The 24,765-nt window shown below is 45.1% G+C and overlaps 2 protein-coding genes and 1 long non-coding RNA gene across 11 annotated transcripts in view; 2 read left to right on the plus strand and 1 right to left on the minus strand.

The window, feature by feature from the left end:
- ROCK1 (Rho associated coiled-coil containing protein kinase 1) overlaps positions 1 to 24,704 on the minus strand; it is a 264,492-nt gene extending 239,788 nt beyond the window's left edge. The window contains exons 1-6 of one of the 2 annotated variants that reach the window (XM_039522157.1): positions 24,565 to 24,704; positions 23,335 to 23,431; positions 20,801 to 20,875; positions 20,301 to 20,538; positions 12,415 to 12,453; positions 9,993 to 10,321 (exon numbers count right to left, since the gene is read on the minus strand). The gene's annotated coding sequence lies outside the window, so the exon portion shown is untranslated. Of the gene's footprint in view, positions 1 to 9,992; positions 10,322 to 12,414; positions 12,454 to 20,300; positions 20,539 to 20,800; positions 20,876 to 23,334; positions 23,776 to 24,564 lie in introns of those variants that run through there. The other variant, XM_039522158.1, reaches the window with a different exon arrangement.
- On the plus strand, positions 5,622 to 15,024 carry LOC120396923. The gene is made up of 4 exons (XR_005593539.1): positions 5,622 to 5,748; positions 9,680 to 9,802; positions 13,762 to 13,841; positions 14,778 to 15,024. It is a non-coding gene; the product is annotated as an uncharacterized LOC120396923 (long non-coding RNA).
- GREB1L (GREB1 like retinoic acid receptor coactivator) overlaps positions 24,222 to 24,765 on the plus strand; it is a 219,043-nt gene continuing 218,499 nt past the window's right edge. For 6 of the 8 annotated variants that reach the window (XM_039522145.1, XM_039522149.1, XM_039522150.1 and 3 more), the window contains exon 1: positions 24,223 to 24,365. The gene's annotated coding sequence lies outside the window, so the exon portion shown is untranslated. Of the gene's footprint in view, positions 24,366 to 24,443; positions 24,466 to 24,765 lie in introns of those variants that run through there. The other 2 variants (XM_039522151.1, XM_039522146.1) reach the window with 2 other exon arrangements.

The following is a 24,765-nucleotide window of genomic DNA, read 5'->3' on the forward strand; positions in this document are numbered from 1 at the left end:
CGGGCCGCCGCCAACGCCGCGCGCCCCCCGCCCCGCCCAACAAGGCTGTGATCCGAAGGCTCAACGGGGGAGATCGGGCCGGCTCCCCGACTCCCGCCGCGCGCGGGCGCTGGCCAAGGCCATGCTGCGCTAGGCGTGCGTCGCCAGTGGGCGCGCTCCAGGCCAGGTGCGGGCTGCCCAGTTGCCAGCCTGTGGCAGCAGCAGGTGCCAGCACACACAGCCAGGCAGGTGCTGTGCTGCTGCTGCTGCTCTCTTCTTTTTGAGCTGCCTTTGTTCTCTTTCTTTTTGCTTCTCTTGCCCTCTCTGGCTACCAGGGGGGGCAGGGACATATCTTTATTACATTCCTCGCATCTGCCCTCTATGCCGCACGGCACCCGCAAAGCTCCCCCTCAATGAGCTTAATTAAAATAATTCCAGCCTTTTTGCTTTTTGTGGCACTGATAAATCGCTCCCCATACTCTCAGTGGCTGTTTTCAGCGGTGTGCACCTAGAGGATGAGCAGGATGAGCAGGGGTCCCGTGAATCACGCCGGTCAGGTCATCAGATGGTGGGGAGACGCGAGCGGAGTCAAGAGGTTTGTTAGGCGTCCCCCCGCTCTCTGAGAGCTGGTTTTATTTTTAATTTAGATCAGAGAGCATGAGATCATAGTTACTTGTACATATTTGATTGGTTTTCCCCCAGCCATCTGTGCAATATATCATATATGGTGAAGAGGTGAGAGACTACGTGAGAGAGAGAGAGAAGCGGTGCGCTCTTTTGCTCTCTAATAAAAAAAAACCTGAGCATTGCTTTACCTTAAGCCAGGAGTAAATGTAATAAACACGTGTGTGGTTTGCCAGCACAGCATGTTTTCACTACAACTGGCTTCAAAGATAATAAAGCTTTAATCATATATGCTGCACTGTAGCAGTGAAGTTTACTACTGATATGTACAACATACACATAAGTACATATGTCGAGACTTTAGATTTAGTTTGGACCACACAAAAGATATCTTTTTAAATAACAATAATGTGAAGACAGATCTCATTCCAGAACAGATGAAGAGCTAATTTTTTCACTGATCCTAGATTTGGCTGACCTGACTTAATGTGACCCAAGACATTTCTTGTTGCTTTGGAAACTGCATCAACATACTTGGGCTGGAGATGTTACAGTTAGAGAGAAATTGGTGTTTCCACTAAAAGAAAACAAAAACCCCTCCTGTTTCTCTTTTAAATAGAAAACTAAAACAACAACAATTTTCTTTTAGGAATACGAGACTCATGTTGCAGCACTGTGCAAGAACAGTAATTATGAACAAAAAGGACAACAAATCAGAGTTACGCATTTGCTGGATATCATTGCCACAGGACCAGATCTTGTGAGATAAGTGCCCTCACTAGGAAGTAAACAGGAGTTGCGGGTACACCACACACTGCAACAGCTGAACAGCCCATGGCAGAATCAGGCCTGTGCCATGTGAAATACATTACTTACCTTCACTCAGATAGCTCCATTGTTCCCAGCATTCTGAAGTCTTTCCTAATAACAGTGTTCTCTGATATGAAAACAATCTCACCCCAGAAATACAGGACTCTAATACTTAATATGAATAGAACAGATCTCTGCTTTATATAGTGATTCTCATTCCTGACATCCGAAAAGGCTTTAAAAATATGTGTTAGATCAGGGGAGGGCAAACTTTTTGGCTTGAGAGACGCATTGGGTTTTAGAAATTGTATGGAGGGCTGGTTAGGGGAGGGGGTCGTGGCCTGGCCCCCATCCCCGGGACTCCTGCCCCATCCAACCCCCCCGTTCCCTGATAGCCCTCTGGGACTCCTGTCCCAACCACGCCCCCGCTCTCTGTTCCCTGACCACCCCCAGAACTCCTGCCTCTGACTGCCCCCTGCCGCCCTATCCAACCCCTCCTCTTATTCCTGACGGCCCCCCCAGAACCCCTGCCCCATCCAACCACCCCTTCTCCCTGTCCCCTGACTGCCCCGGGAACCCCTGCCCCTGACTGCCCACCGCTGGCCCATCCAACACCCCCTCCTTCCTGACTGCCCCCGGACCCTTGCCCCATCCAACCACCCCTTCTCCCTGTCCCCTGACTGCCTCCGGAACCCCGTCCCTGACTGTCCCCCACCGCCCCATCCAACCCCTCCTCTCGTTCCTGATTGCTCCCTCAGGACCACTGCCCCCATTCAACCTCCCTGTTCCCTGCCCTCTGACCACCCAGACCCCTATCCAACCCCCCCGGCTCCCTGCCCCATTACTGCGCTGCCTGGAGCACCGGTGGCTGGCGGCACTACAGCTGCACCGCCCAGCTGGAGCCAGCTATGCTGTCGCCACTGCACAGCACAGAGCACCAGAAGCCCCAGAAACTTGCAACCCTGCCGCCCAGAGCATTGTGCTGGGAGCTGAGGCCTGCAGGGGAGGGGGAACAGCAGGGGAGGGGCCGGGGGTAGCCTCCCAGGCCAGGAGCTCAGGGGCCAGGCAGGAGGGTCCCGTGGACCAGATGAGGCCCGCGGGCCATAGTTTGTCCACCTCTGTGTTAGATACTAGTTTATTTAGGCACTTATCTGGGCCCTATTGCAATAGCATCCAATTGCCTCCCAAGTATTTAAAAATTAGAGTTCACACAGCCTTGGACACTAGAACGTATTTTGACGAGCAAGGGAATGTTGGCCAGGGTACAGTTAACCACCTTTGCTCCCTATTCAACCTAGAAGTAGAGCTGGGCCTTTGAAAAAAACTGTCCTTGAGATGTCAGCCACTGCTCAGATTTGCTGATGTCAACAGGGTCTAAACTCATCTCTCTTTAAAAGCTATTGGCTGTCAGCCAGTCCAATCACAGAGAAGATTGTTCTCTTTTTATTATTTTCCTAGTGTGGAATAAAAAAGACAAAGTTGCTTCTAACTTTATTGCAATTATGGTAATTTGGGACTGGGAAGGCTCAGCCTCTGTAGTTTGAGTACCTTACTGGAAAAATTGAGATGGAGTCAGTCTTTGAATACACTAGATATATCCCTTGTTTGTACCTACATTTGCTTTGGGATAAATAATTTCACTGAAGACGAGGAATTCCAGTTTAGGACAGCAATTGTAACAGTAAAGCCCCATTGCTCTAATTATTCTGCAGTACCAGCAGTGAGTCTGATCCCAAGTCCTGCTGATAGACTGCCCCACAACTAAGTCATCTTGACATTGCAGAGATACATTTTATTTGGATTAGTTATGGGGAATACTGTAAATATTTTACACTTCAGAGTCCTTTAATCTCATTTGTTTTGCAGGAAATGACCTTACAAGTCAAAAACACTGCAATGATGTAGCAAAGTCTTCTTTGGGAAATGGGTTCCTAAGCTTATGGCATGGAGCAGCTGTTGATCAGTGGGTAGGCCAGACTTCTTTACATTAGAAGTGAGTAAATTTTAGTCTCAAACCCTTTGAGTGGCTCAGACATGGTTTTGGAAGCTTCCTTAGTCTTTGAGAAATGTGCTGCTATAATAAATCCCATATAAATAAATGATTGGGGTTACTCACACTTTAACTTCCACAGCACTGAGCACATGTAGCCTCTAAACCAGGGATGGCCAGAATCACTGACCCTCCGAGCCGCATAAGTCAATCTTCAGAAATTCAAGAGCCGGGGCACAGCTGCTGGGGCTCGGGGCTTCAGCCCTGCTCCTGCTGAAGCTCCAAGCCCTGGCAGGCCCACTCTGCGGGGCTGAAGCCCTGAGACCCTCCACTGGGCAGAAGCCACTAGCCCCACCACCCCGCTGCAGGGTAGAAGCCCCAAGCTTCCCCCCACCCCCGAGTCTAGTAGGTGGAAAATGGGAGGGGGCACAGAGGTGGGGGGCCTCTGCGAGCCGCATGTGGATCACAAGCCACAGTTTGGCCACCCCTGCTCTAAACAAAACATTAAGTTGAAATGTTAACAAAGGTGCCTTCTGGGAACACAATGCAGATAGCAGTCTCTACCATTCAAAGAGGGGATATATCACTCACCAGTGCCCTCTAATATTAAGGCACGTTGACTAAGCCAAAGTGAGTCCTGCCCAGTGTTCCCTAAGCTAGAAGGTGGTTGTGATAGGGCATCAAGGGGTCAAAGCCTCTAAAGTGTGCACAGGAGAAAGGGAACAGCGCAAGAGTCTCACAACTTGAGTGGGACATTCAGAGCCCTCTTCAGAAAAGTTTGCTCTTTTATCTGTTGGGAACAATTTTTTAAACAAAATATTTTTCTAAGGTTAAATCAAAATGTACTTTTACCGGTTGGCTCCTGGATTAATAATGCTGAAGATAACTTTTAAAAGAATTGTGGAACCCATTTGATTTATGTAGCCCTAGAAGTTGCCATGGTGTTTTGGTCCCCACTGAAGATTGAAATGTATAGTGAAGTATTTATCACCTTCACATTACAGCTATGGGTGACTTTTCCCTTGTGGCTTATTTTTTTCTCATCAGTAATGATAGTCTATACTAGCGAGACTTAGTGTAATCATGTGGATAGGACAATGAGATGAGAGTTCAGAGACCAGTTCTGCCTCACTGGAGGAAGTTCCTTCCCCTCTCTGTGCTTGCAGGTGTATTCCACACTGGTCACTGTTTCTGAAATAAACATTAGGCCATAATCTAAGCAAGTTAGGCCACTAGTTACATGAAAAGCATGCAAAAAACCCTCCATGTCTTGTAGGAAGTTGTGTTGGTAGTAATCAATGAATTACAACACACTTCTCTATAAATCAATACACAGGTATGTTATTTACCCTCTTTCTCCAGTAAGAAAGCACACCATTGTTACACCAGCCCTATTCCCACTCTTCACCAATAAATCCTACATTAAAATGGACAAGGCCAAATACAATATGGTGGAGCAACACTAGGTGTCACTATCATCCAATATTTAGATGTGTTTGCAGTCTATTAGATACTTTAATAGTTGACCATCTATGATCCAAAACTTTTTGCAAGAAATGTTGCGGCTATACAGGGCTGTAACATCTATAAAAACCAAACATGTTAGAAAAAGGTTTATTTACTAATAATTGTTGTTGGAGAGTTGCCCCTGCAAATCCACACTTATGAGAATCTAAGGCCTCTAGAATTGAGCTGCAAAACTCTATTTAAAAAAAGCCATGTCTGCTGGGGGAGTGCAGGAGTGCTTTCACACTAGGATGACATTACAGATCTCTCTACATAAGCCTGACCACCTCAATTCCTTCCCCTTAGTCTGCAAAATCCTGAAATAGAATTTGGGGCCAATTTGGACAATCTTGCCTCATGGTCAGGGAAGGAGGTTAGCCTAATGCTTAGAACAGATGTATCCAGCTTTAAGGGCCAGCACCCAAATCAGAAGCCAAGTTACCAAATCAAGGAAATAAGACAAAGCCAAGAATTAGGAGCCAAAGATCAGAGCCATGGTCAGAAGCCAAATACCAAGCCCAGGGATTGAGCCAGAACTGAAAGCCAAGAATCAGGCACCAAGCTTCAGAGACAGAATATTAGCTGGAGCAAAGGGCCAAGAACAAGGAGCAAGAACAGAAAGAGAGCAATAGACCTAGAACTCTACTGAGTAGCCCTAGACCTGCTGCAGAGTTTAAGAATGTGCCTGCTGGAGTCTTTAGCCAATCAGGGGGCCAGGTTCCTTAGCTGAATCAGCTGAGAGCAATGAGCTGGGTCTGGATTCAGCTGTGGATTCCTCACAAGAACTCTGAAGCAGAGGGGAAAGCACTGAGACAACTCTTGGAGAACAGGAATTCTTAGTAAGTAATTCTCCTTTCTTCAAGGACTTCTGTGTGTTCCTATTTATAAGAGATTATCAAGTTATGCCCCCATCAGAGGATGGTGGACAAACAGTTGTAGGCAAAAATGGAGTGTTGTACCGCTTTCCCAAAATGAGTGTTGGTGTATGATGCTAAGTCAATGGAGTAATGTTGAATAAAAGCATGAACGAAACTTCACATTGCTGGTTTGTAAACTTCTACAATAGGAACCTGTCCTGGGTAAGCTGCAGAGGAAACTGTGACCCTAGCAGAGTGTGTCTTTAAGCCAAGAGATACTGGTTTTGTGGCTCAAGAGTAACAATGCTCAATATCTCTCAGTCCAGTGGGAAAGCATTTGTTTATTAAGAGGTTTCCTCTTACACATCTCCCATAGGCAGCAAGTAATCAGTGTGATATTTTTTTTTTTTTAAAGACTAAGGCCTGGGCTACACAGGGGGGTTTGAAATAAGATACTTTGACTTTAACTAAGCAAATAGCGTAGCTGAAGTTGCGTATCTTAGTTTGAACCCCGTCCCCCTGCAGTGTAGACCAGCCCTTAGTCCTCTCTAGGTAGTAGCACAGGACTTGTTTTACATCTAAGGCGTGCAAGGGGGACTTCCCTGGATGAGTATGAGGTCTGGGGAAGAAAACTAGGAGGGAGATATACTCTGATGGAAATCTGAGACCACTTTGGGCATAAAGCTGGGATGAGATCTCCTAACTATGTACTACTGTATATGACAGAAAGGCCATCAAGGCACTGAGCTGGCTAACCCTCCTAGCAGATGTAAGGGATGGAGTGGGGGTGGGGCCTAGGGCAGAGCTAGGAATCAAGCATATCCCCCCCCCCAGCACAGTAGAAAGCTGGTGCCTCTAATTCAAGCAGGAAAATTAAAATGAAGTGAGATTTACTCCATTACTGTAATTAACTGTGAGCTCAGTTTCATGGTATTTTATTTCTGATATAAATAATTTCCAAGCATTAAGAGAAAGGGGGCATGAAATTTATGTGGAACACATGCAACTTTGGGACTAGAATGAGGGCCATTTGAGAGGGAAAGCCCCAGGATCTAGATGAGTTCTTTTTTCAATGCAGGTTCTTGTATTGTATTCATCACCATGGTAATCTGTGCCTGGACGAGAACTGGTCAGTTTGAGCGTGGGTGCTTGGATGGCTAAGTGTAAATGTAAGTGTGTGTGTGTTCCTGGCAGAGACTGGGTGTCTGGCTAGGTGGTGGATAAAATCACTGATGGTGGTCAGGAAGAAAGGGAAATAGAGGCAGTCAGTGGGGGATTAGGCAGCTACGGGGAGGTTGGGCTATAGGTAGGCCCTGCTTTAATATCTGGTCCTGGGTACTATACATTTTGGCTTCATCCCTGATTGAGAAATGAATGCATGGGCCAAGTTTAATGGATTTATTATAAAAGTAAGTCTTTGTGAATAAATTCTCAGATTAAATCATTGATCCAAGTTTCAGGACTGTCTGCTGTTTATTTAGGAATGAGTAATAATTGCTTATATTGTGATTTTTTCTGTAACTGACTGACTTGTTTTCTACACTGGAAAGAAAACACACACAATAGAACAAACAGCTAAGGAAGAAAAACATTATGCCCATAGATTAATTAGGGAGAAATTTGAAAAACAATGTGTACTACAATAGATGCTACTAGAGCTGGCCACAATTTTTCCAATTTTCAAGTGTCACCAAAACAAAATATATCTTTTTAAAATCACAAAAATTGTCATCAGTTTTCTCAGCCAGGTCTAGATGCTACACTCCCTTCCATTCAGGAAAAAGGGCAGCTCCTGCCCATTTTGCTGTAAAAGCTAAATTCTCAGCACCCTGGAAATAAAGCCTGGCAGGGATATGAGTAGATTGCTACTAAACCAACCCTGCACTGGTCAGGCAGGGTTAACCAATGACTACCTACTAGTTTGGGCCCAAGAGATCACGCCCCACCCCTGCTGGGCATGCTCCCAGTGGAGGGAGCATATAAAGGGAAGCAGCTCAGCTCAGGGTGGTGGGCTGGGTGAGGAGGAGACCAGATGTACAGCGTAGGCTCCTACAGAACTGCTGAGATTCGGGACCCTGATTATGCCACAGAGAACCAGTGGATTGTGGGGATTAAGGGGGATGCTGAATTGCTGCCAGCTGAAGAGACACCCAAGGCAGGCCTAAGGGTAGGAAGTGATCCGGGGATGTGTTGGGAGACATGAACCCCCTTTCAGGGTGATTGGTTTTGTAGGGTCCTGGGTTCCCCACACCTACCACTAAGGTGCTGGTGCCCTGAAAGGGTGGCTCAGCAAGCACCTGCCACTTGGCCTTGCAGCTGCTGCAGCGAGGGGGCAGCCCCTTTTGGACCCCCGTTGACCCTTTTGACACACCATCATTTTTTCCCTCCAAGATGTCTTCTCACCCTCAGAAACTGCTTCCTCCTCTCTCACAGTTTGTCATTGGACTGCCTTTCTACAGTATTTTTGTGTTATGTATGTCTTGACACCTCACCTAGACATTATGATTTTTCAGGTTAGCTGCTGCAATACAGACTGTGTCATTGGGAACTAAAAGTACCTGTGAACATCATCTTTCTCTTTAATTGGTCAAGTATATATTTTATTGGCAGACAGGTGTCAACTTGTGTGTTAAAGTGGAAGGAAAGTGTGCTTGGCAGTGATGTGACAAAGGACAGACTTCCTAGAGAAGAGAGGGCACTTACATTGTTATGCGTACTCCTAGTCTAACTTGTTGCTTGGCAGCTATATGCTTGTAAAACCATGAACATTTTTAAGTGCCTTATCCCAAGAGGCAGACATGAGCAAAGGCAGTGGAGAGACAATGTTTTTGATTGAAGTGTTTGGTCAAGCCAGATGGGTATCTGTTCTGATTATGTGCACCAGTAGTTAAATTGAAATATCAATAGGGAATCCCTTTATGTGTATGTTTGGTTTAATATTTTTTTTTTGTTTGGACTTTACAGATTGTTAAATGGTACAAAGGGAATGCAGCCAGAGATTTTGCTGGTTTGTGTAATTTCAGCTGAACAAGAAAGGTGTAAATAAACTAGAAAACCCAGGGAGATTTGGCTTAGTCGGGACATCCTCTTTCTCTCCAGCTGCTCAGATCCTGGTGTTGGCATAATTGAAAATAATAATAAAAATGAACAGATTTAAGATTAGTTTGCTGGTGAATTAATATTTTTTGTAAAGTAAGAAAATTCACAGCATTGCTGCATTTATTTTATATACTTATTCCCCCCCCCTTCTTTTTCATCTTGGACACAACTGCAGCCGCTCTTAGAAATATTTCTAACCAGAAGTACAAATAGACAGGTTTCCTTCCCACCAGACAATAATAATTGTCTTGTGTTTTCAGCTGGGAGGAGGTACTGAGCATCATGTAAATAAACTGTGATCTGAAACCTCATGTTGCAGCCATCAGGATCAAACACTGTCTTGACATGTCCGTTCACTATCAAAGCTTAGTGGATTACTGCCTTAGTGTTCCCCCTGGATAGGCCTGAGTTCAAATCCTAGCTCAGGTCACTAGTGAAAGGATATTTAGTGTTCTTCTAGTTAACATACATTCATGTTACAGAGCCATACAATTTGGCACAAGTTATAGTCTCTCTGTCCAACAGAGATCCAGGAGTAATGTAGGAAGCACTGTTAAAGATTAGTACTCAAACACAGATGGTAGAGCACTGTCTGCTTGAACTTTGCCTGATTTAATGCAAGTAGAGTTGCCAGGCATCCAGTTTTCGACCGGAACACCTGGTCGAAAAGGGAGTGCCGACCGGGCCGTTAAAAGTCTGGTCGGCAGTGCAATGTGTGCCCAGGTCTAAGGCAGGCTCCCTGCCCCAGCCCAGAGCCCAGCGAAAAATCAAAACTAAAAGAACCCTAATATGCCTCTCTGTTTCCCTTTTACAGGTCCAGGTTCTTGGACTTGCTATCAGGGTCTGTCACCTGAGGAAGCAGCTCCTGTGTCCCACCCTCCCTTCACAAGTGTGGTGTAAGAAAGAAGAGGAGAAACAAAAATTATGTTTGAATCAGGTAAGTAGTGTAGTAAGGGTTGGTTACATGAAAGGGGTAAAGGGACAACCACAAGCAAACACATAAAAACCCAGCAAACGGTGGACTGCAACAAAGGAGCTTGAAGCTCAGGCCCAATATACCCTTCCCATGGCAACAATAACAAAACAAATCAAATCCCCTATATAGCTTACTGCTACTGCGATATCACCTATGGGCAGGTCAGATGATAGTGAGTGGTGGGTCCAGGACCTACTACCCTCAGGCCAAATGCTGGCCTTTGGAGAGGAACACTGGATCTTGGCTGCTGGATGGTGACAAGCTGGTGGACCACCGGACCCTGGATGGCAGGTAAGTTGATGGTGTCACTGGATCCTTCACAGCTCTTGATCTGGAGACCCACACAAAAGCCCGACCGCACATGGCTGCTTCCTGGACAGCCCCGTGATGACATGGCATAGTTCCTTATAAAGAGTGAGTGGTGGGAAAGTTCTGAGGGGATGGCAGTTACAAGCCAGTCCCAGCTGGTTTGAATCAGCTCTGGAGATGCAAATAGACATACAAAATTAAAAGCCACATTTTGAAAGTTTGACCGTGTATTATTAAATTAAAAATGCTCTTAGTGAAAAACAAAACCCAAACCAATGCTATCAGTTCAACACACAGGAACAAGCCAGTGTGGTTTCTAGTTATAGAATGAGAAAACAAAGCCATTTTTAAGATGGTAAAAATGTCCTGTGTCCATTTATAACCTTTGAACTATGACCATGAGTGTTGATATATTATCTAGGTCAGGGGTCCCCAACGTGGTGCCCGTAGGCACCATCGTGCCTGCCGGGGCATCTAAGTGTGCCTGCGTACTGGCCGGCGGATAAGCATCTGCCGAAATGCCGCTGACAAGCTGCGTCATCCAGAGGCATCGCCGCCAAAATGCCACTGATTTTCATCAGTAGTTCGGTGGCGACGCCTCTGGATGATGCTGCTTGTTGGCGGCGACGCCTATTGACATTGCTGCTTGTTGGCGGAATTTCGGCGGATGCTCGTCTGCGGCCAGAGTCCTCTGTGGCTCGTTGTCTGGTGCCCGCCAGACGAAAAAGGTTGGGGACCACTGACCTAGGTGATTTGGGATCTCTTTTTCAGCTTTAAAACATGCAATTGCTGAAGTTTCAAATCTAACATGGATCCAGGACTACCTTCTGTGCTATTGTTACTACATATATTCCCTTTATTTAGTTAATTAGCAGTGAATCACTAACAGTAGAATACAGTACTGTTTAATAAAGAGAGACAGTGAGCCACTCTCTAGCCTCATTTGAAAATGGAAAAGCAAGTAAACTCACTGCCATTCACCTGTTAGGCTCAAGATAAACATCCCAACGAGAAGCTGACAGTGTTGATATATTTACATACGAAGATTCACTGGTTTTATCGGACAGTGATGAGAATTGAAGAGAGAGACCTTGTAAGTTTAGACTTTCAAAAACTCACTAGTTTTAATTTTGTTTTCTTTGGAGCTTTCTTCTCTTATTTTAATTAAACCTTCCTTAACCTGCTGGCTGAAGAACTAGGAACTTTTAATATTAACACTTACTTAAATTGCCTCTTGCTCTTTTCCAATCTATGACTAACACAAGTCACATGATAGGCCTCTTTGCAACATATGTGAGTAGTTTTTATGTCTGGCAAATAGGCATCAGCAAAGGGAATTATTTTTATATCCCTGTGGTAAATGATCACTGGTGTCACAAAAAGGTCAATTATAAATCCTTATTTCATCCTTAGACCATCAAACGAGGTTTCTTTAGATTAGGTGTTTGCCCATACAGTCATATGATTTAGTGATAATGGCTCAGGCAGCACAGTAAAGTGGAGTGGGGGAAGGTGGCTTTAAGCCATCTTTATGCCTTCTGAATTCTGAGCCCAGCTGGAGTTGTGGCAGATTCTGTACATTAGAGCAACTCCAAGGGGTGCTTTAATTTATGGTAGCTTTGAACATCCCCCTATGGATGCTCAGCAACCCCCAAAGAGCTAAAGGGCATACCTGCTCACACCCATTCCATCAGTCTCATGGTGCCCAAAGAAGCTCCCATCCCAGAGATAATCCCCAGAGAAGAGGAGAGGAAGGATTTAAGACAGTTGTGGGTGCTTTATGGCAGCTAATCAAGTGTGAAGGGGGCTACAGCAGAGGGGTGATATCAAAAGCAGGCATACAAAACAATCCAGTGGATTTAGATTACACGTGTCATGAGGTAATCTAAACTATTTAGGCAGCTAAGTCTCCATTTTAGGCTCACTGTCATCCACAAAACTCCTACTCATCTGCTGCCTAATACTGGAGACACCTAAATTCACTCAACTCAAATTATTGCACTAAGATTTCCCTTGGCACCTAAGTTTCTGGCTTTGGGCATGTGCACTGCTACCTGATTCACCTATTTCCTGCCTATGCCCCAATGAGATCCATGAACTGGGGGAAGATAGTCATTCACCACCTGTCTTGCATGCGAGTCCCAATCCAGTAAGGGTGCTCAGAGGCTACCTACGTGATCAAGTCCAAATCAAAATCTGGCTAGTGGTGGAGGCACTACCACTGTCAATCTTATAACTTCTAGCCCAGTAGTCGGTGCACTCACCTGAGACATAGGAGACCCAGGATCAATTCCTGCCTTTGCCTGAGGAGGAGAAAAGGGATTTGAACAGGGGTCAGGAGAGTCTCTAAACAATGTGGTACAGGATATTCTGATGTGGGGCTTCCTCAATCTCTGCTGTTGAAGCTGTTCCACAGTGTATAATTAAAGATTTATCCCAGAAAGAAACTCATAAAAGTATGAAATAATTGTATTATCTTGGAACAAGTAACAAAAACATTGTTCTCATATTTCTTTTGTTTGAATTCTATCCTCTGCCTTCTTTTTTGTGAGTGTTAATTCATATACATTTAATTCTGTCAGCCTGAAGCATTTTTTTTAAACAAGCCAGTCAAGCTGCTTGATCTTATAATATAGCCTTAGGCTGTTTTTATCATTTTTTCCTTGGAAATTCTGTGGGGGGTAGGGTGAGATGATGTGTGTGGTGTATTTGCCTGGCCTCTGCTCTATGCCTCCCTTGCAGACAAGAGTTAAAACCTACATGGGAGCTTCTGAGGAGAAAAGATGGTAGTGCAAAAGCAACTATAAAGGATAAGAGAAGAATGAGGTCCTCTGGATTTAAAATTCAGTTCCAATGGTTTCTCCTGCTCAGTTTTCTGAACTAAACTCTAGCATTTGTCACATACCACCCAAAATATAGAAGGTGCTTTACAGAAAGAGCAAAGCCACACTTCTTGCCCCTAAAAACTTGTATATTAAATCTAGACATAAGACAGTGACTCGTTGGTACTATGTGGAGGAAGGGAGGATGAGGTTTACAGCAATACAATTATGAAGTTGTTTAGTTTGCTATGTACATTTCATGATGCTTGCTTTTTATTTTTGTTATATATATAAAAAAATCACTTTGTGATGAGCTGAACTTGTTCCTAACATCATTAGTTCACTTATGTTTCACTTTCAGAGTATATAGACAACAAACAGACCCTGATTTATCACCATCAAGGTTATTTGGTGCCTGGTTAATTGAGCCACGTGAAGAAATGCCATCCTGTGGTGGTGGTGTTAATATATTATAAATCCGTATTACTGTAACACCCAGAAGCCCTAAACATAAACCAGCACCCTGTTGTGCTTGGTGCTGTACAGACATTAGAAAAAGACAGTCCCTATCCAGGACTGGATTTCCAGTTAGGCACAGTAGGTACATGCCTAGGTGCACCAGTGTTCTAGGGTGCCTTTCCCTCTCTAAAACTGTGTACAATACGAAGATCAGCTGTAGGCAGGGGGAGCACTGAAGATGCTGTGCTTAGGGGCACATAAGGTGTAAATCAGGCCCTATCCCTCTTTCAAGGCGCTTACAGTGTAAATAATCTCTTTTTCCTTCTTCAGCTGGTGGAAGGCAGACGGCTCTTGAGGGTGGCTGAAACCTAAACTAATCTCAGAAGGACTCTTATTGCAGATTCATCATGGTGAGTGCTTTCACATAATAAACTAAACACTTTCCTTCCTGCCCTCACAGGTCTGTATTCTGTGCCAGGCCTTGTCTATACTGAGGCTCATAATTAGGTTTGAAATAATTTTCCAACCGTTTGTAACCAATCCTTGCCAGACACAACATGCAGGGGAAACGTCCAAGATGTGAGAGAGCACTTTTGTCAAAGCACATAAAATGACACCTCATTTCATGAATTAAATTGAAAGTGATTAACTGGATTATTTTTTTTAATCCATGAATGTCTTCATCTAAACGTTCCTCCCTTGTGGCTTTAAAAATCTATTAATCTTCTGCATTCAATTTCCACTTTATCTTTCCATGTATATTTTCTACTATACTTTGGCCACCTCTCTTAATACTTGCCCTGCCCTTCTCTCCTCTTTCCCCTCCATCAGCTGCACATTTTTGCCCCTTTTTCTTTCTACAATCATCTTCCCTCTCACACCTGCGTGTTTACCCATCTCGCTCATCTTCAGACATATCATATTTCCTCTCTGCCCTCCACAATTTGTCATGGTGTTTTAAAGGTATATAGAAATAACCTAGTACTTTCTGCATGTCGCTGTCTTCTCAATTATTCTGTAGCATGTACTGCATGACCTTCAATAGCACTGTTTTGTCATCTGCCTACTCATATTGCTGAATCGTGGAGAAAATCTTTTTCTCCACTAGAAGAATAGTAGTATAACTTGGCTGATACAGCATAATCACCACTCACCAGGTTTCTGCTATCATCAAATGCCTATAAGATAGCTCACATACTCTGCATAAGAAACAACTTTGCAGATACCAGTTGAAAACTGGTGTTCTCCTGAACCTGGATAGAGAGCATTACAAACTCTTGTTTCACAACGCGCTATTCATAAAGTATTTCTGACAAGTACAGTGCAGAATTCCTCTGTATCACCAGTTCCTGCTGCTTCTGGTGGCTAGGAAGACCACCTTGCATCTGGATCTCCTTAAGAAGATACCATGCCAAATAACAGAGAAGCAGCTGAAGTGGCTAAGATCTTACAAGACCTCATGATCATGATTGTCCTGTCCATGTTTTCACTGATCTGTGGAAATTCCTGACAGCTAGGATGAAGCAGCATGCCACATACAGAAAACTCCTGTTAGGTTACCTTTATCATATTTTAATAAATAGTCAAAACACATGAGATTTAACTATTTAAACTTGAATAACAAGTTTCTCAGGTAAACTGAAAATTAATTTAAAATAGAAATTATAAAGCTTGGGAACTAACAAAATGTACAAACATCATCTGGCTGAGTATTACAGAGTGGAGCATTACACCTTCTCTCTGAGAAGAGTCAAAATGGCTTCTGCTAACCCTCCAGAGATTGTCAGAACCTATCAGAGAACCAGAACTATATGAATTAAACCATGTGACCAGTTTCAATTAACCATACTCAAAAGTCACATCCAGATTAGACACCGTGGTGACAGGAAAATTTACACAAAGTGTCAAAACTTCATGCTCAACTTTGACAAGTTTTAACTAACAAAATTCTTTAGCACAAACTGCTCCTTTTATTCACAGTAGCTCTACAAATAAAAAAGGGGCAAGTTAAGCGTTTTAATTTTCAGATCCAATATTTCAGAGCTCTACCTAATAGTCTGTAACAAAATTCTACTTCAAAAATATCAAACATCATGGAGAAAAGGAAAAAGTCCAGAAGAGAGATTTGGTCATCAACTCTCCTGTGAACCCAGTCTCACATGTTCTACAGGTTCTTCTGGTTCAACCACCAACCTTGAGTTAGGGATGCTAACACCTTTTCTGCTGCTACTGGTATACTCAAAAAATCTCTCTTTTGCAAGATAGAGATGCCAGTTGCCAATTTGAGAAAAAAGAGCTGTCATTACAATGCAAACTATTGATTAGCCCAGCTGTAAAAAATGGAAGAATCTGAAAGTAATCTCTGGAGTCAGAAGGACTGGGAAATAGTCAGAGGCGATGGTCCATTGGGAGAGGAGGGACTGGCTCCAGCATAGTTATGGAAAATTACGTGACATTTTTCTTTCATTGAAATAGTTGTCCCATTAACTTAGATTTTTGTAGAATGGACAATCTACTGGCTGGCTAGCAGCAAATACAGAACACACATTCTACGTGTCTAAAACAGATAGGTTAACTGACTGTGTGCCACTGCAAAACCAGCAGCAAAACATCTTACAGACCAGTTGCTCAATTTAGGCTCTATTGCGAGAGTGATTCAGTGGAAAGAGAGATAAAGGAAGTATGTTAACATTCTCTCGTCTTTCATCTTCATGTGTCTTATCTCATGTGTCTATTTCTTTTCTCTGTGGCAGCAGTGTTGAACACTAATGCCAGAAACCTTGATGCAATAGACACTTCTTTAAAAAGTGTTTATTTTTAGAGGATTTTCAGTAATGCAGTAAGCACAGAAAAGCTGAGAAAGAATGACTTTGTAGTTAAGGCATTGGATTGGGATTTAGGAGAGCTATGTTGTTTTCCTAGTTCTGCCATAGACATCTAGTGTGACCTTGAGCAAATCACATAATCTGTATGTGCCTCAGTTCCCCATCTATGAAATCTGATTAATACTACTACTATTTCCCCCTCTCCTTTATCTGTTTTGTCTACATAGCATATAGGCTCTTTGGGGGCAAGGAACATCCCTTATGCATTTTGACATAGAGGTGCCTCTCAAAGTTACTGCAGTACTCTTAATATTAAGAGTATATATAACAAATAGTAAATACAGAGTGCTGAAATTCATGCAGATCCACAAAGTTTGTTTAGATGCATCATACAAAGAATTATTGATCCTATGGAGCTTGATGATGATCTCAGCTACCTCATTGGTACTTTGACACTGATTTCAAACAGATGCAAAATCAGGTCCATGGAATGTGAATATTTAATGCAGGTCAAGGTTAATAAGATTTTGGTAGATTAGTTAGAAAGGAGAACGAAAGTGAAACATTAGCATGCTTAGATTTTTTAGTATGGAAATCTAGAGTTCTAGTTCATATGCATCAAACAAAGCATAGCAGAGACTAATATTTTAATAGGACTGCAATACCTAACCTTCCCCATCTGAGTACAGATGAGTCCAGTTATCAGTGAACGTTTGCATCATATCTTCATGTACCAGGTGGAAGGGATATTACATCACCTCTAGTTGAGATATAAATGTAAGCTCTAGCCCAGAGAGGGTTCTGAGCTGAACTCCTGATCAAAGTATTTTAGTTCAGAGGCCAGCACGATTGGGAAACGTGCAGTTCACACACACAGCTCCACAGAGGAAGGGGAGTGCTCTTTATTTTTATCCTGTTGGCCAATTTTTGTGGAAATTAGTGCTTGGAAGGGATCTGGTTCCTGTTGATTTACAAATCCTCGGCTGGTAAGAATGAAACCGAGAAAAAGTGAGGAGAAATTTAAAGAGGGGGCAAAAAACATCCAGTCATGAAGCTACAATACTACAGATGTGACATTTCTGCCTGGATAGTGTAGTTATAGGAAGGGTCCATCGATTTGGGGGCAAGATGAAATAGGAAGTAGTTGTGTGGAGGAATAAACTTAAAGTGAATGAAAACTGGATCTTCTTTCCAAAAAAGCAAAACAAGAACAACTCAATTTAAAAAAAAAAAAAAAGTAAACCTGAGTAATATTGGAACATTCTAACTAGTGTAGTAAATACTGTTCAGTGATATTAACAATTTGCAGTGTTGATAGAGAAAAAAATTATGCTTCAGCACACACACACACACTCCCACCCACCCACCACGGAGTTAAACATATTGCAAGTATTTTAGATTAGAATGGCACATACTGTATGCCTACAACTTAACACTTTTCAGTTTCTATGCATTTGATCTTTTGTTAAGCAATGTAATTTTTTGTAACATTAATTGTCTAAATGTCTTTCAATCTAGTTTCACATTACAACGTTATCTCCAGAGACAAACACAGATACTAATTAATTATACTTTACAGAATACCACCACCACCATGGACATAAAGTGCTCAATTGCATGAGGGTCCTAACAATTTGTGCAGAGCTAATGAAGATATTTACTTGTAATTTTCCAGAAAACTCAGCTTGTACCCTAAGAGTATGTGGAGTAACTTTGATTAGGACAAATACTTGTTTTCATCCATAGCAAAGAAATTTTGGGCCTACTGAACTGAGTACTGACTACCCTTGCTGCAGATTAAGGTGATTACTTCTTGTCCTACCTTCAGTGGACATGGAGAACAATTGATCACCACTACCTTCTTTATAAGAGTCCTTAACATATTTGAAGATGATTGGCAGGTCCCTTGTCAGTTCTCTTTTCTCAAGCCTAAACATGCCCAGTTTTTTTAACCTTTCCTCATAGTCAAGTTTTCTAAACCCCTTTTCATTTTAGTTTGATCTCCTCTGGACTCTCTCCAATTTGTCCACATCTAAACTGTGGCACTGGCACCCAGAATTGGACACACTACTCCAGCTGAGGTTTCACCAGTGCCACATAGAGTGGGACAATTATCTCCTGCATCTTACATATGACACTCCTATTAATACACCCAAAAATATTAGCCTTTTTCACAACTGAATTAGAGTGTTGACTCTCAATTTGTGAGTCAGTGTAACCACCACTTTTGAAATGTGGCGTTTATGCTTGGTGTTAACTAATAAATATACCTTGTTTCACAAAATGTAATTATATTGTGTGCACACAAGAGATAAAGTTAAAATTCAACTACACAAAGTTAAAAACATTTCAGCAGCACTATAATAGGATACTTATAAAAACTAAGATAAAAAAAAACGTATAATCCTGCTGCCAGATGGTGTCAGCAGCAACAAGGACTGGGGTCAATGTCTAGAGATTCCTCTTAAAATTACAAGACAGACTCCATCTCCCACCAATAGCTGGGAAATGCGCTAGGCACTTCTAATAGGCAATACAGTACTTCCCCATCTGCAAGCACTGAATCTGTGTATGAAAAAAAAATTTTATTAAAGGGAGAGGGAACACAGCAACAATGATTAAGTATGCAAACTAAGTAAAATACACATCCCACATTACCTTGAGCAGTAGTCCTTTGTGTCAGGATCCTACCTTGCAGGGTGAAAGTCCAATGGACAAATAGACAAGGTGAGTGAGATATCTTTTATTGGCCCAAATAAAAGATATTACCTCACTCACCATGTGTCCCAAATATACTGGGACCGACACAGCTACAGCAATACCGCATACAACAATGGACAAGTGTCCCTTTAATGCACCACTCCCCCTTTCCCTCTGCTGTACCCCAATCATGGTGGTTGTCCCGGTGAGCAAAATCCCTGAGTCCAGGGGTGCATTCAGATGAGCTGACCTCCAGCTGCCTCCACTGCTGTTGCTTTGCTGCCACTGCCTTTGACACTTCTTGTTGCTATCTCTGCTGCTCTGCAATGTCCTTTGTCCAGTCTGGTCCTACAGCACCATAACCACCTAGCCCAGCTATCAGTAATCACAACTTTAGGATTTGCTGAGTAGAGGGTGCCTTTGATGCTTCTGCTGCATCTTTCACCATGCCACCTTTAGCTATAATACTGCATTCTGATGTTCTACCACCTAGCCCAGTTCTTAGTTGTTTCAGACCTTAGTGATTTCAGTGGGTAGTAGAGAACCTCACTACTACTTCCTCTTCTGCATTGTCTTTCACCACAACCTAAGGCCCAGTTCCTAGATCAGCATATCAGCTCTAGTAGTTACTAAGAGATGAGGTTCTGAATTGATTCTAGTGAACTCTGCCTTAAAACACTAATGAAGACAAATCACATGGGAGCTAGAATCCTCGAATGCCGGGTAGAAACACTTGTCTATACCCCCACTGACTTGCAGTTGGATGTGGCTCACTACTCTATGCTTAGCAAGGGAAGTTATAGTTATGGTGAACCCTCAATTGGGACATATTAAATACAGTTCTGCTGTCCTTTAGTCATACAATAGGGGTAACAACATTTCATTACAGCTGCATCCATGACTTACATGAATTTTAACCTAAAACAGACAAAATCCACCACTTTGGAAAAGCAGGTATGTCAAGCAATCATCTTGGCAGAGCAGGTGTGTCTATGCAAATAAGGTCTGTTCATTAGGTCTTTTCCTCCAGTTCATCAATAGATGGCAGGAGAGAGCTCATTCAGACCTCTGGTTTACACGTTTACATATTAAAAACACATAGGTAGCGTGGTGTGCTTTGCAAATGATCCTGTAGCTACGACAGGTGAGTGTAGAGGTAGTCATGGTTCTCTTTGTTTTCCTTTGGAGTGGTAGGGGTAAGGGTTGATACCACGCTGCTACCTGTTACATTGTGGGGTGCAGGGAACAGCAACCATGGAGTCTTTCATGGATTTCACAGGCTGCTGTGTTTGGGATCTTTGGACATGTAATTTAGTAATATTCTGCAACATCAGTGTTTGTTACCTGATCAAAGACATAATATCATAGTGCACTTCCTGCTGCACATCTCGGCCAATTTGACTCTCCCTCCAGCAGTTCTTAGTTCTCCCTGGTCTTGTACATTCAGCCCCTCCAGTCTCTCTGTTCACGGCTATAAACAACTGGCAGATCTCACATAGCATATCCTTCCTAGTTTGCTTCTTTTTTGGCCTGTGCATCAGATGTTCAACTGGTGTGGAAGGGGCACCTTTCAAAAAGGCTGCTGATTAAAAAAACATGACCATGATTAGATCTGGACTGTTTTTTAATTTATTTTCAAACATTTTACAAATAAATTGGGGACTCAAAGATGAATGCCTTTGCTCACTAAATGCATGGATGGGCACCATTTTAAAAAAGAAAAGAAAGGAGGGGGAAGGAAGGGAGTAGGTTTTGGTCATTGAAAAGGGAAACAAACAGGGTTATAAGGAATAATGCATCTATATACTTACTGAGCTCCAGTCCCTTTTATCTGCTGTGCTCACCTGGCAGGCATGATTTGCATCTTCTTTGGCGTCCTGTACTCCCTTCCCGGCTGCATACTGCAGGGCTCCCTGTACCTGGTTCATGCAAAGTGTCCACAGTTAGATTTGGGGGGCTGACAGGGTCCCCGCCAAGTGTGGCATGCTATTAATTAGTGGCAGGTCTGTGGGGTGGCCTCAGCTTTGTCGTCTTCCCTTGCCTTCTGATATGCCTGCTAATGTTCCTTTTCTTTCACGCAGCACCGTTGTGCCCCTGGCTTAACATCCGCTTTACAATCTCCATGTAGATGTCTGAATTTCTTCAGCTGGCTTGACCACCCCCAGCTTCACATCTCACCTGTCCCCCACAGACAGTCCCTGACCAACCCCAGCTCCACCTCTCACCACCACCACCACCCCCAAACCAATCCCAGCTCTAACTTTCTTCCCTCCCCCCAACACGTCTTGACTAACCCCAGCTCCACCTCTCACCCTGCCCATAGGCCCTGACCAACCCCAGCTTAGGGTTGTCGGAGAAAAACTCAGTTCTCGCTTTTTCTTTGGGTGCAGCAAAATCAAATACTTTATTCTTTCTCTAGTAACTACAATAGAGGGAGGGAGTGCCCTAGGACACAGGGTCGCCCCAGTCCCGGACAGGTCTCTCAACTGGTAAAAAATTACAGCAAGCATTTATACCTTTGTTACAGACAATAACTAGCAATAATACAGACAATAATGAGCAACAACTGCATTTTGTTTATACATAAGCCATCCTGCTATCTTATTTTTCTCACTCCTAGGAGACACCGGTCTACATATTTGGTTATCAGTTGCAAGGTCGTAATAACTTTTTACACAGTTCTTTCCCACTTGCCTCACACCATCCTCACTTCTACAAGTCTCACATCATTAGGGTTACAGCTGGCCTAACTTTTGCTAACTGACTGACATGCATTAAAATCCCCTTCAAATCCTACTTAATTCTTTCCCTACTTCCACAGGGTTGCCAATTTTCTCATTTCAGAAAACCGAACACTCTTGTCCTGCCCACTGCCCCGCCCCTTCCCCAAGGCCAGCCCCTGCCTGAGGCCCCACCCCCTCACTCCATACCACCCCCATCCCTTGCTCTCTCCCACCCTCTCTCATGTGCTCATTTTCACTGCAAGGCCCAAACAGCTTTTATTTGTTACAGGATGCTAGAGCTGGCAGCAAAATAGTCAAAAAGGGTAATTTAAAAAAAATGAAATTTCACAAAGGTTTTCATGATTCTTTCCCTCCCCTCTTCCTGTTTTTTGTAACCAGCTCCATGTTTTTTGTTCACTAAAGTTATTGTAATTTTATGTGTGGAATTAGGACCACACATTATCACAGCTGCAATGGGTTCATTAAAGGCCCACTCCCGAAGCTCATATCCAAATCCACAGAGCACGACAGAAATGCACACCTGTCCAGACAGCTATAAAAATAAATCTATAGAAACTGACTCCCACACCTACATGCAGATACACACGTGTATTCATGTGTACACATCTAGCATGCACTAACACATATACTTCCACATTATTTAATATTACAATTGTTGTTCAGTGCCTAGAGACCCCAACTAAGATCAGGGCTCCAGGGTGGTAGGTGCTGGACATATACATAAAAAGAGAGAGTCTGCAATGAGTTTATAATGTAGCTAGACAAAGGTGGGGAGATGATACACTGGCTCTTCTGCAATTATTAGTCAACAACAGCCACCTTTTAAGAAATAATACATTTCTTTTAGAGTTCCTTTCTCTTTTAAAAACTTGTTATGAAATGAATACACACATTTTATGTCATCAATTTTTTTTGTGCACAAGCCAGCAAAAGGAATAAAAGTCAAAGTTTGGCTGCAAATTTTATTCACACCGGTATACACACATGCAGCAATACACACACCTCCCTACACAAAGACACACAGTTTCTTACACACATACAATGCATGCATGCGCACACTTGCCTACACAGAGACACTTTTCATACACTTTTCCAGGGGCTGCCTAAACCACCCAGCTGGGAAGGGAGGAGGGTGGGCTGGAGGGGAAAAGATGGGGGGATGGAGGAGAGTGGATGGAGAGGGAAAGAGGCCAAAGATGAGAGGAGGCAGTGAAGGAGAGAGGAGGAGTATGTGGGATGGATGGGGATGCAGGGGGCGGCAGAAGGTACAAGTGCATGAGTATGTGTGGGACACTAGGATGGATAGTGATATATGGGAGTGCCGCAGTGTATGGAGGTAAATGGGCTGCAGGGGTGTAGAGGGTGAGGGCCATGGGGATGGTGGTTCTGGGAGGTGGAGAGAATGGGAGGGAGAGCACTGTAAAGTCTACAGGGCTGGGATGGGTAGTAGGTGTGCGGGTCAGGATGGGACAGGATGGAGGAGGGATGCAATGACAGGGGGATGGGGATGCAGGGGGAATAAGGATGGGGAGGGATACAGTGATGGGGGATGGGAGTGGGTGGGTGGGGAGGAGGATAGGGGTGCAGGGAGGGGGATGGGGATTCCCAGCACTTGGAGACGGGGACACACATACCTCCAACTTCTGGGTGCCGTCGATGGGGCGACAGACCGCGTGGTTCACAGCAGGGCACGTGCTGCAGCTTGAGCCCAGCCACACGAGGAGAAGAGGGCTGGGTAGCAATGGGAGAAGGGTGCACCACAGAACCCCTCAACAGCTGCCTGCTGAGCGCTTGCAAGTGGTGCTAGTTCATCCCCTGCCCTGACCCAGCCAACGGGAGCTGCACCTGCGGGCAGGGCAGTATGTGGACCCCCCTCCCTCCCGGCAGCCCCTAAGGCTAGGAGCCGGACATGCTGGCTGCTTCCTGACCTGGGCACTGCGTGGGCCACGGCGCTAGCAGGGAGCCTGCCAGCCCTGCTGCGGTGCCCCAAACCGGACATTCAACGGCCCCAGCTCCACCTCTCACCCCGCCCTTCCCAGGCAGGCCTTGACCAACCCCAGCTCCACTTCTCACCTCCCCCGCCACAGACAGGCGGTGACCACCCCCAGCTCCACCTTTCTCGCGCTCCCCCCGGCCCCGACCAGCCCCCAGCTCCACCTTTCTCGCGCTCCCCCCGGCTCCGACCCGCCCCCAGCTCCCCCTTCTCGCGCTCCCGGCCCCAGCCAGCCCCCAGCTCCCCTTCTCGCGCTCCCCGGCCCCAGCCAGCCCCCAGCTCCCCTTCTCGCGCTCCCCCGGCCCCAGCCAGCCCCCAGCTCCCCCTTCTCGCGCCCCCCGGCTCCGACCAGCCCCCAGCTCCCCCCTTCTCGCGCTCCCCCCGGCTCCGACCAGCCCCCAGCTCCACCTTTGTCGCGCTCCCCCAGGCCCCAGCTCTCCTGCCCCCCAGCTGACTCCGTTCCCCTGCTGTCAGAGCACGAGGGGCGGCACCTGCGGGGTCCGCCCCCGTCTCCTCCCCTCTCCTCCTCCAGCCGGAGAGCCAGAGACCCAGCGGGAGAAACCAGCGGCGGTAGCGCGGGCAGGGGATTCGCAGCGCAGCCTCTCGGCGTGCGGGGAAAAGGGGGCTTTGGGGGGCTCGGAGCGCGCTGGACCCTTCTCTCCGCCCCGCACGGTAAGGGGCGGCCCCGGCCGGGCCCTGCGGCTCGGGGTCCCTGGCTCGCCTGAGCCTCTCCTGGCCCCGCTGGGGAGGACACAAAGGTAGCGGAGCTGAGGTAGGGAGCGGGGTCCGCTGCTCGCTCGCTCGCTGTGTCAGTCACCCCGGGAGTGCGGCTCGGAGTTAATTGAGCTCTGTCAGCATAACGCCTATTTACCCTGGCTGCGCATCAGCCCTCCGGGGCTCCGGCCCTTTGTTACCGCTCTGCGTGCAGGGCAGTAGCGCGGTGCCGGGGACAAGCCCCACGGGGCTCGGGCAGCTGCGCGCGTGGAAACCCCTCGGGAGGGAAGGTGGCGCGGCGGCGCCGCTGGGCGTGGGAGGGATTCGGGGGGTGCAGGTGGTTGGTTCTTCTGTAGCT

Source organism: Mauremys reevesii, linkage group 2 (assembly GCF_016161935.1).
Source record: "Mauremys reevesii isolate NIE-2019 linkage group 2, ASM1616193v1, whole genome shotgun sequence".
Lineage (NCBI taxonomy): Eukaryota > Metazoa > Chordata > Testudines > Geoemydidae > Mauremys > Mauremys reevesii.